Consider the following 13541-nt stretch of genomic DNA (forward strand, 5'->3'; position numbering starts at 1 on the left):
TATATATATATATATATATATATATATATATATATATATATATATATATATATATATATATATATATATATATATATATATATATATATATATATATATATATATATATATATATATATTGGTTTGTCTTGTGCGTTATTCTGTCTGTCTGTCTGTTTGTTTGTATGTCAATCACCTACAGGTCACAATTTTAAACCGATCTTCACAATACTTAACCACATGGTAGAGTTCTTCATAAGCAAGAAGTCTCATGGTTTTGAGGTCAAAAGGTCAACAAAGGCTAAAGGTCAACAAATTTGTTTAATTTCTAAAATTGGCAGTTTTCATCCAAATGACTTGAAATTTGAAGAAGAGTGGCATATTTGGTCATTGAATTCAACCACCAATTACTTTTGAGGTCAAAATAGGTCAAAAGGTCAACATACACCAAAGGTCAACAACTTCGGTGAAGTTTCAAAAATCCTCAATTTTTATCCGATTGACTTGAAATTTGATGAGGATTTATATTTTAGATCACTGAATTCAACCAGCCAATTATTTTTGAGGTTAACATGGAGGAAAAGGTCAACAACTTAGGTGGAATTTCTAAAATCATAAATTTTCATCCCATTGACTTGAAATTTGAAGAGGATTGGCATATCAGGTCACTGAATTCAATGAACAAGTATTTTTGAGGTCAACATAGGCCAACCACTTTGACATTGGCCAAAGTTCTAAAATTGTCAATTTCCATATGATTGACTTGAAATTTGAATAGGATTTGCGGATTTGGTCATTGAATTCAACCACCAATAATTTTTTAAGATCAAATTTGTTTTATCGATTTCTCAAGTATCATTTCATGCTATGCATCACATCTTTCTGTTTGTTTGTTTTCCTGTTTGTTTGCATGAGATCTGAAAAAGTTGACGGATTCGGGCCAAACTTGGTGGACAGGTTGAGTGTGTGACATGGACAAATTTATTAGATTTTGGTGAAGATCCAGATCCGGCGACTGAAATTTTTAAGTGATTATTCACCATTGAGAGATGGGGCCAAAATCGATATATAAGCACGATGTCTGAAAATGTTTTGGACGGATTTGGACAAAACTTAGTGGACAGGTTGGGTGTGTGACAAATAACAATTGATTCAATTTTGGTGAAGATACAAATCTAGTTCTGGATACGAGAATTTTTTTTAATTTACAAAGTAAATCATCACCATTGAGATATGGGGCCAAAAACGATATTGCATGATATTTCAAAAATATATTGGGCCCCATATCTACAACTGTACGACTGGATCAGGCATTGTGAGGCGGAGGTATGTGCTCCACGGAGTTCCCCCCTTCTAGTTGTTTTAAGTGATAAATTCAAAGTATCTTTTACCTGCTTTTGTACTTATGCACTTTTTATGTGTCCATTCATTTACACAACACGATTAAAATTATTTCTGCTTTTGATCAATGCAAAAATGGTTATGTTGTTGGATACATTATCTGCAAGTGTGTGAAATTGTGGAGACAAAGTTGCAAGTTTCATTGGGAGGAGAAATGGGGCCAGGGCTGATACAATGGTGAGGGTCAAACATTCCACTATTTTTGTGTACAAATAAATATATAACTGCTTTTGTCTTTTGCATTACATCTCCCAGTATCTGTCTTTGTTGTTCGTCAGATTTGAGGTTTTTCAGGCTCAAGTTTCCATCATGCAAAGTCAACTTTGCAAATTCCCAAGCAATGTCCTTTTAATGAACAAAATGCAAGCAAGATATGAGCAATAGTCATTGAATTGAATTGCGAGTATGTCACAATCGAAATGAAGTTTACATTTTGACCTTCTCAAGTTCAGTGCTGAGATTCAGGTCACAATATATTTTTGGAGAATTATTTCAATAAATCACACTTTTTTGTTCATTAAAATCAGTGCAAGCATCATATGTTACCCTAAAGGTGAAACCATCAGGAATAAGTATATGGATTATATTTTGTGATCCAAATAGAAAACTATGCAATGTCAGGCAAGAGCATAAAGTGAATGGTGCTTGAACCACAACCCTCAAATCATTAGCTGAGTACTTCGTCTTTCCTCTCGAACATTTCACACATGCCAATCATTTGGCTTTTTTTTTTTCACACCACCAAGTCCAAGGCCCACACAGTAAGTTTCCGAACACAAAGTGCCAAAGCTATTGGTTCAAGGAAAATGTGTCTGCCCTACTTCCCAAAGAGACAAAAACCTTTCCCTTCTCGACGTCCTTCATTCCAAAGTTGTCCCGTCTTCCAGCACAAGTTGGTGGACGTTAAAGATCCCACAGTGTCCTTTGCGAAGAGTATGCGAACTATCGCCGGCACCATGAACAAATTACAAATTCCTGGCCTAACCTACAAGGGGCACTGCATCAGCGGCACAGCCACATTCCTAGCAATGATGCAACTTGCAGCCACAGGTTGCATATGATATGAATAATTAAAAATCAAATTCATATTAGGGATAAGAGTCATATCATTATTATTTTCAAGATCGAGTCTCCTTGATGAGCAGTGACAAAGGGTATGAAATGACAGTGGGGCAGCAGCGAAGTAGATGGACACAATAAGCAAGGGAACATTAACAAACAGGAAAAGAGCAGGAGAGTAAACACAGTAACTATGAAGTAAGAGGATGAGCTTAGCGAGGGTTTAAGGGGGTAATAATTAAGGGGGTAAGTGTCGGGGATGACGTGTGATGGCTGGTGCACCACCTTCTTGAAGTACTCGAGGAAAGGGTGTGATTGAAGGAGGCTCCACATAAGTGAAAAGTGAGGAACAAAAAAGTTGAGCTGTCAAGTAAGCCTGGCTTTTGGTTTAACCAAAAGAAAGCATGTCTTGAAGAAGCTGGGGAGGGTCATAAGGCTGAGAGAGAATTGGGAGCGAGACCAGAGGAAAGGTAGTAAAAAACAGAGGGGCCACTGACACGTCTGACATGAGAACAACAGGTGTTGTGCTTCAACCTCATCAACAAAGATGCCAACTTGAAGGGCACTAGGTAGAGCGCATACCTCGGCCACATAATGCCTGATCCATGGGAACATATCGGGCCCAGTACATTTTTGAAATATCATGCTATATGTTGTTTTTAGCCCTATCTCTCAATGGAGAAGAATCACTTAAAAAAATTAAATAAGTCTCGAATGCAGATCCGGATTCGGTCTTTATTAAAATCGAATCAATTCGTCCTTGTCACACACCCAACCTGCTCACGAAGTTTCATTCGAATCCGTCCACAACTTATTGAGATATCCTGCACACAAACAAACAGACAACAACGAAATAGGTGACCCTTATTGTCAGTAATTCTGTCTGTTTGTTTGGATGTTTGTTCGGATGTTTGTTCGTTTGTCATCAGCATAATTGGTGGTAAACGTGGGCCGATTTTGACCAAACTCGGGTGGTAGGTACATCTTATGACCTAGTGCTTTGAAAATTGTGATGGTTGCTAGGGACGCTTTGGTTCCCTAGCAGCAACCGAAAAACCTTCAAAATCGGTACCGTTCACCTGAAATCAATTCCGAAAGCCAATATCCCACGTAGGGTTATGAAATTTGGCACGGATGATCTACAGGTGATGCTCTATCAAATATATTCCGGTTTTGTGATATATGGAATACTTTACCCACAGCGGCCCCTACAATTAGGGTATGCGTGAAAATTGGTGAAAATTGAAGGCCCCCTCGTGACCAGGTGAGAGCATCGATACAAATGAAACTTTGCAGGTTCATGGTACTCAATGAGTACTACAACTTTGCCTCAGGACATATTGATCGAATTCGCTTAGGTCAGGGGTCAAAGATCAATTAGTGCAAAAATCGATAATATGCGAGAGCTGGAGGTGCCTTCACACCAAATGCTACTCCTCCTTGGGTTATGGTCGGATGGTCATGAAAATTCACACTAATCATCTGGAATACATTGTGCACAAATGATCGAGCTGGATTTTCCATTTAGATCTTTGTTCACCCACAGCACCCCCTCGAACTTTGGGGATTTCCGATTTCAAACCGTATTTTTGGTACTTTTCATTCAAATGGATACCAAGTAGTTATCAGTAGATGGAACTGGATGAGATTTGATATGCATAATCTTAAGGTGATTCCCTATCCGCTGTATGACATCCATTTTGCTCTACATCTTATAGTTTATATGCTCGGTGACCCATCGCCGCCTACCGGCTTGTGTGTGTGTGTGTGTGTGTGTGTGTGTGTGTGTGTGTGTGTGTGTGTGTGTGTGTGTGTGTGTGTGTGTGTGTATATATATATATATATATATATATATATATATATGAGCCTGGTGTTGGCGCAGTGGTTAGGGCAGCGGCTTGGGACCCAAAAAGTCCTGAGTTCAAGCCCCATTGGGCCACTGAATATGTATATATATATATATATATATATATATATATATATATATATATATATATATATATATATATATATATATATATATATATATATATATATATATACTGCATATGTGTGTACATGTATACATATATGTGTATGTATATATATACACATATATATGTATGTATGTGTATATATGTATATACCAAGTCGTATAACACCAGGGGGTTGACTCAGCCTGTCATCTTTCCGAGGTTGGGGAAATGAGTACCAGTGTACTGGGCCGGTGTATACCCCGGTTAAAATAGGTGTACCAGATCCCTGTGTCATAAGAGGCGATCAGGGTTGTGTCAGGAAGGGCATCCGGTGTAAAACATGTGCCAAATCACTATGCGGATCATATGGATGATTCGCTGTGGCGACCCCTAACGGGAGCAGCCGAAAGAAGAAGAAGATATATATATATATATATATATATATATATATATATATATATATATATATATATATATATATATATATATATATATATATATATATGCCCGAATCGCCGGGCCGTCGGACGGGGCCTGGGCTGGACTGTGGTCACGACAGCTGCCATGGGGACGGGACGTCACGGGTCGCCCCAGCGAGGAATCTCATAGGTGAAGGTAACCAGCCCAGCCTCGCGGAGCTTCTGCGTTCATCACAGCTCCATGAAATAAAGACCCTAGAGGTCCAGTCTACCCCTCGTCTTTCCTTTGGTTTTTCTTTGTTTCTTTTGAATGAATGCCGTTGCGCCATGTCCGTAAGTAGAACTGTTAAGTGTGCACATAATAGATAGACGGTAGTAGCTCTTTTGCATTACTCGTGGTTTGTCCCTTACATGTTACATAATTGCATGCGTGCTCTCCTTGATTGCAAACATAACTGCATGATTGCCATTGCTGCATAGATTGACGTGCATGACTGCATATGTGTCTTGTGAAATAAATGTGCTTGTTCAAAATGTTAACCCGTTCGTTGCATCCTCTTCCCTTAATTGAGCTGCTGTTCTGCGTTCGGAATATAGTTGATTTTTAAATAGCCGATAAAATAGAATCCAATGGGGCCTCGCATTAATACCCTGCTCGGTTATCCCAAAACGAAGCGAGCTGCTTAAGCGGCTTGCTTCAAGCAGGCCCGTTGAGGTACAGTCTCTTGGTAGTCTGCCCACGCGATTAATTAGTTATATGGACAATTTGGCGATTGACCCTGTAACTCGCGGGTAGAGTGTTGACTAGGCTGTGGTGTGCATCCAAGACACACCCGTAGCGGAATTTCGGTGTTGTTCCAGAAGGCTGCGACTGGATTGTCCGTTCGTTGGGCGAGAGCGGCCGCCATTGGCTAGGAGCGGTCGTCCGCATGCCGGCGGGAGAGAATCCACAACAATATATATGTATATGTATTTCTATATATACGTATATACATGTCATGGACAAAATTATTGGCACCTTTGCACTTTTCTGAAATATTGCACCATTTCTTCCAGAAAATTGTTGAAATTAAGAAATCTTTTGGTATTCACATCTGTTTCTCTTTGGTGTTCAGTAGAACAAAACAAAAATAGCTGAGAAAATTACAAAATATTAGCTTATTCTACACAGAAATCTTAAAGTGGCCTGGACAATATTATTAGCACCTTTTAGACGTTGTTCGAAGTAATTCGATTTCAAGCAGGTGATTCTGCTTTACTTTGGAATTGAACTCACGTGTAGTGATTTGCAGGTGTCTGCAATATAAAAATCACTCATTCAAGCAGTTTGACTTGAGAAAAGGAGTTATTCTGCTGTTTTGTGACACTGTGTGTACCACAATGAGCATGGATAAAAGAAAGAAAACAAGAGAATTGTCTGAGGAGGTCAGACACAAGATTGTAGACAAGCATGGACAACCTCAAGGCTACAAATCCATCTCCAGAGAGCTTGATGTTCCTGTGTCCACTGCACCCAATGTTATTAGGAGGTTTAAGGCCCATGGCACTGTCGCTAACCTCCCTGGAAAGTGGCTGCAAGAGAAAACTTGATCGAAGATTGCAGCGAAGGATTGTTTGAATTGTGAAGAAGGCACCGTGATCAATTGCCAAACAGATTCAAGCTGACCTTCAGACACAAGGTTCGATAGTGCCAACTCAATGGAAGAGGTTTCTGTGGTAGGAGATCCAGGAAGACCCCACTCCTGACAGAGAGACATAAAGCATGACTGGTGTTTGCCAAAACACACCCGAACAAGCCAAAATCCTTCTGGAGGAATGTCCTCTGGACAGATGAGACCAAATTAGAGTTTTTTGTTGAAGCACATGATCTCTATGTTTATAGAATACAAAATTAAGCCTTTAAAGAAAAGAACACCTTTCACACAGTCAAACATGGAGGAGGTTGGGTGATGTTTTGGGGTTGCTGTGCTACCTCTGATATTGGGTGTCTTGAATGTGTGCCTGGCATCATGAAATCAGGAGATTACCAAGGCATTTTGTAGTGCAATGTTCAACCAAGTGTCAGAAAGCTGGGTCTGCGTCAAAGGTCATGGGTCTTGCAGCAGGACAATGACCCCAGACACACTTCAAAAAGCACCCAGGAATGGTTCAAGACAAAACACTGGTCTGTTCTTAAGTGGCCAACAATGAGTCAAGATCTAAATCCCATTGAACACCTGTGGGGAGATCTGAAAACAGCAGTTGGGAGAAGGCACCCTTCAAATCTGGGAGAACTGGAGCAGTTTGCACAAGAAGAATGGGCCAATCTGTCAGTAGAGAGGTGAAGGAAGCTCATTCATGGCTATGGGAAGCGCTTGACTGGAGGTATTTTGTCCAAAGACTGTGTGTGCTCTCAAATATTAAGTCGAGCGTGTCAATAATTTTGTCAATGCCATTTCTTTTTATTTCCTGATTTAAAAGGAAAAATTATGTTCTGAATCAAACAAGCTCAAATGAGCTAAGATCCTCATCCTCTTAATCATGACGTCATCAAACGAACACGAAGTCATTGTGATGTATGAGGTTTGCGATAAATTATCTGTGCTAATGCCCGGCTTGATTCCAGCAAACAAAATTCAAACAGCTTGCCTAGTTTCGGAGATAATGGTATTGGCGATTCCTATTAGCGGCGATATTACAACGTCAACATTTTTTCTCAGAAGAATTTCCAAAATCGGAGATGGTTACAGCCTGCGCGTGGGCTTTCTGCATATACATGGCAAGTTTCACGAAGATCTGATGAAAACTCTGGGTTGTGAAACAAAAAATGTCAAAAAATAGGAATGACATCATAAAAATTGATATGACGTCATAGTGATGTATCATAGGTGCGGTGATTCATCTCTGCTAAAGTCCTGTTCGATTCCCGCAAACAGAATTCAAAAAGCTTGCCTAGTTTCGGAGATAATTTTTTAGGCGACGTCCATTTAACAGCAGAGATATTTTGAGGTCATAACCTTTTTTCTAGGAGGAATTTTCAAAATCGGAGATGGTTCCTGTCTGCGCAGGGTATTCTTACATATGTATGCCAAGTTTCGGGAAGTTTCGATGAAAACTGTAGGCTGTGAAACAAACAGGCTCAAATGAGCGAACATCCTCGCCCTCTTAATGATGACGTCATAAAAACGAATATGACGTCATTGTGATGTATGAGGTTTGCGATAAATTATCTGTGCTAATGCCCGGCTTGATTCCTGCAAACAAAATTCAAACAGCTTGCCTAGTTTCGGAGATAATGGTATAGGCGATTCCCATTCGCCGCGATATTATGACGTCAACTTTTTTCTCGGAAGAATTTCCAAAATCAGAGATGGTTACTGCCTGTGGGTAAGCTTTCTGCATATACATGGCAAGTTTCACGAAGATCCGATGAAAACTCTGGGTTGTGAAACAAAAAATAGGAATGACGTCACAAATATTGATATGACGTCATAGTGATGTATCATATGTGCGGTAATTCATCTCTGCTGATGTACTGTTCGATTCCCACAAACAGAATTCAAAAAGCTTGCCTAGTTTCGGAGATAATTTTTCAGGCGACGTCCATTTAACAGCGGAGATATTTTGACGTCATAACTTTTTTTCTCGGAGGAATTTTCAAAATCGGAGATGGTTCCTGTCTGCGCAGAGTATTTTTACATATATATGCAAAGTTTCAGGAAGTTTCGATGAAAACTGGAGGCTGTGAAACAAAAAAGTCCACAAGAAGAAGATGAAGAACAACAACGTGAGTAAGACTGATAGATCCTCCACGAGGATCCAAAAAAACATTCTGTAATATTAACAGGGAAATAAAGAATTGTGGAGACAAAATGCTTTCGTCAATTTCAACATATTTTTAGAGAAAATTGCGAGTTATTTGAAAAAAGTGTAAGGGTGCCAATATTTTTTGGCCTCAACAGCATGTACAGATACAGTATATATATATTTACACATATACAGTACACACACACACACACACACACACACACACACACACACACACACACACACACACACACACACACACACACACACACACACACACACACACACACACACACACACACACACACACACACACAGTATATACACACACACACGCATATATATATATATATATATATATATATATATATATATATATATATATATATATATATATATATATATATATATATTTACACATATACAGTACACACACACACACACACACACACACAGTATATACACACACACGCATATATAGACAGTATATACATACACCCATATATATATATATATATATATATATATATATATATATATATATATATATATATATATATATATATATATATATATATATTTACACATATACAGTACACACACATACACACACACACACACACACAGTATATACACACACACGCATATATATATATAGACAGTATATACATACACCCATATATATATATATATATATATATATATATATATATATATATATATATTTACACATATACAGTACACACACATACACACACACACACACACACACACACACACACACACACACACACATATATATATATATATATATTGTTGTAGATTTCCGCCCGCCGGCGTGCGACCAACCGCGTTTAACTAATAGCGGCCGCTTCGCCCACCGAACGGACAATCCAGTCGCGGCTTTCCGGATCAACGCCGGAAACCAGTCACGGGTGTTTTTAAGCACACCACAGCCAAGTCAATATTCTACCCGCGTGCGACAGGGTCAATCGCCGAATTGTCGATATACCTAATTATTCGCGCGGGCAGACTACCGAGAGACTGTACCTCAACAGGGCCGCTTGGAAACGAGCCGCTTAAGCAGCTCGCTTCCTTTTGGGATAACCGAGCGGGATATTATCGCACAGCCCCGTTGGACCCGATCACTTTATCAGCTATTAAAAAGTCAGCTACAATTCCGAACTCAATATGGCAGTTCAATCAGGGAAAGAGGATGCTACGATCGGGTTAACATTTAAACAAGCACATTTATTGAATAAGCACAAATGCAGGCATGCACGTAATCAGGTGAGGCAAATAAAAGCAATACACTGTACAAGCACGTAATGAATGGGGGTAGGGACAAGACGCGAGCAAGAAAACAACTACCACAGTCTATTTATTATGTAAAGTCACTTATCGACAGTTCTACTTGCGGACATGGCGCCACAACGTTCATACAAAGAAAAGCAAGGAAAAACTCCATCAAAGACAAGGGGGTAGACTGGACCTCTTGGGTCTTTATTTCACGGAGCTGTGATGACTCCAGAGGCTCCGCGAGGCCGCGCTGGTTACCTTCACCTCGCTGGGGCGACCCGCGACGTCTCGTCCCTATGGCAGCTGTCATGACGGCGGTCTGGCCCAGGCCTCGTTTGACGGCCTGGCGATTCGGGCCCAGCCGGCAACGCCTCAGAGGAACGAACGGGTCTTTTGCTCTTTCAGAGTTGATGCTCTCTTTAAGAGCCCGTCCGTCCCTCAGCGCTGCTCCGACTGTCCCGAAGCCCGAACACCATGGACCGTTTGTTGCTGGCTGGCAACCTCTCTCCGGCTCTCCCCATGTCCCACACGAACGTGCAGTTCCGCGTGGCACGGCTGGCCTGCTGTGCTCCCAACTCCGTCTCCTCGGTGAACCCGGACTTCCACTGCCCTCCCCTGGACTTGAACTCCACTCCTCACACCGCTCCAAACCCTGACCGACTAGACTGCCTGAAATGGCACTCTGCACGCTTTTTATACGGTTCGTGAGGCGAGATCTGATCTCCGCACTTTCACCTCTAACCCCCACTGGCTCCGCCCCTCTCGCTCTCCTAATGTGAATTCCGAGGCGAGGTTCGGGGTGAGCGGACGTGGTAGGAATCATTGACGCTGAAGGGAGAGCGGACGTGGTAGAAATCACCGTCGCTAACAATGAGGAACCCCCGCGTCTGTTTGCAGCAATCTCGCCGTTGACGGCGCAAAGATGGTGGTGCCCGCGGAGTTGAAGGTGAAGCGATGTTGTTTCATTGTTGGGTATTGGGGGAGATGCGGTTAAGGAGATGGTGGCTGTGGTTGGCGCTGTGGATAAGGTGGTTGTGTGAGGGCGGCTGTGGAGAGCGATGTTGGTGGTGGAGGTGGTTGTTGTGAAGCGGTTGATGAGAGCGATGTTGGTGGTGGAGGTGGTTGTTGTGAAGCGGTTGGTCAGAGTGATGTTGGTGGTGGAGGTGGTTGTTGTAAAGTGGTTGGTCAGAGCGATGTTGGTGGTGGAGGTGGTTGTAAAGCGGTTGGTCCAAAATAACGACAGCAAAGGAATAACGGCTAACTCAAAGATCACAGCCCTGATCACATGAATAAGTTCCGCTAAACATCGGTGGGGAAATCTATCTGAACACAGACTTATTGGCATAACTGATCTGAGGACCTATATGGTGCTCTGCGAATTTCCACAGCCACAACAATATATACATATATACAGTATATACATATATATATATATATATATATATATATATATATATATATACAGTATATACATTACACACATATATATATATATATATATATATATATATATATATATATATATATATATATATATATACACAGTATATACACACAAATATATACACATATACAGTATATACACACATATACATATATACAGTATTTACATATATATATATATATATATATATATATATATATATATATATATATATATATATATATACATATATACAGTATATACACACATGTATATATACATATATACAGTATATACACACATGTATATCTATATACATATATACACACAATATATATCTATATACATATACACACACACACACACACACACACACACACACACACATATATATATATATATATATATATATATATATATATATATATATATATATATATATATATATATATATATATACATATGTATTATGACTTCACCCACAAAAGTGCCTCTAACTCGGACAATGCAGATTACATGTGTAAACATACTACACCGAGAAACGTCCTGCGGATGCTGTTATGAGGCTCGGGTGCTTCTGTTGCCAAGCAACCATCACGGGTTCAGCCCCCTGTTAGAGCCCAGTGGAATAATGCGGGGGGGGGGGAGAAAGGGGGTTTGGATAGAATGGGTTCTTTTGTGATGGAACTATAATTAAAATTCTGACATGTGAAGGCACACTACATTTTCTGAAAGGCAAGATCAAACTAAGTGTCACGTATCAGGAATTTTAGACAGCAAATGTTTTGCCAGTATTGGTAATAATTCCACATCTATCAGTATCTGGCCGGTGACCAGATCGACGCTTTGCTTCAAAGCCGTTTTCTTTCCCAATGCCACAGCTCATACAGTAGTTGCGTGGTTACTGTGGGTGTGGCTGGGAAACTCATCATGTGACTGTAAGGGATAATTATCTGGTTGGTGGTGCATGTACACTGTGCAGTAAACAGTCCATTTATCTAGTGTCTACATGAACAAGAAGGCAGAACTTATTTTTATAAATCATTTTTATCATCTTGCTACAATGTTATCATCAATAGTGTATTACTCTCAGTGCATTATTATTATTATTATTATTATTATTATTATTATTATTATTCATATCATTTTGGAAGAATATTGTGCTGACATCGTTTGTATTTTCCTCCTTGGCTCAATTAATGAGAAAATCATAAAAATTGTTTTGTTGCTTTTATTTGGTTTTAGCTGGCTTGCTCAAGCACACACACACACTGTTCAGGCTCGCAGCCATGAACTTTATTGGGCCAAATTCTTTCCAAAACTGATCTGGAAAGCCAGACAATGATTGGGGGTTTTCCACCTTGCTCGATTCTTTTGAGCCCTTCTCCACTACACACTGTACATAATTATCAGTGCGTGTCAACCCTGGTACTGTACTTTGCATTTTGTGCATCATATGCATCTTCTGTTAGAAAACCCATGTCAGGGCTTGTCTTGCCTTTTGCAAGCAGAGTAGCAACCTGTCCAGGGGTTCAAAAAATATATATCTTTGACTCCTTTGTTTGCCTCCTGTAGGCTCATGGAAAGAACTTTCTCTGTCTGTTGTCGATTCTTATCAAATTGAAGCAGGACAAACTCATCTAACCACTCTCCAGATCCCTTTTTTCTCTGCAGAAGTCGAGGCTCATGGAAGAGCAAGTTAACAAGATGACGAGTGAACTAACAGCTCGTAGAGTAGGTGGGGAACAGGTTAACAAAAACTAACAGACACCCACACTGCAGTATGTGATCTAGCACATTGGCAGGAAGGAAATGGGAGAGGGGAAGAGGGAGTGTATAAAAGCTCACAATTGGGTGTGGGAGAAACCACAAGGTGGTGATGGGAAGTCGTATTGAAGGACTGGAGCGAATGTAGTGTGAGACAATTATGGACGCATTAAGGAGTCGATTCTGCAGAAGAGAAGAATGTGGGATGCGGAAATGGGGGTGAACATCCATTTTTTGTCTGGGGACATTGACTGCCCAGGGGAAATTTGTTTCGCTACAACCCACTGCCAGCAATACATTATATTGTTGAACTGGCACACATGATAAGCTGTCTGTTGGAGCGACATATATAACCATCTTACCTGCTGTTTGTTCTATATATTTTACATTGGAGTTTGTCTCATAATTTGTTCATTCGTATGCAGCACATGACTGTGGGTTTGCACCAGTTCT

At 40.2% G+C, this 13541-nt stretch overlaps 1 protein-coding gene across 2 annotated transcripts in view; it reads right to left on the reverse strand.

The window, feature by feature from the left end:
* Positions 1–13541, reverse strand: part of LOC147029735 (potassium voltage-gated channel subfamily A member 3-like) — an 87177-nt gene that overhangs the window by 22489 nt on the left and 51147 nt on the right. The gene's annotated exons all lie outside the window — the stretch shown is intronic.

This window comes from Eptatretus burgeri, chromosome 3, assembly GCF_056783735.1.
Source record: "Eptatretus burgeri isolate ZD-2024b chromosome 3, Ebu_testis_v1, whole genome shotgun sequence".
In the NCBI taxonomy this organism is placed as follows: Eukaryota; Metazoa; Chordata; class Myxini; order Myxiniformes; family Myxinidae; genus Eptatretus; species Eptatretus burgeri.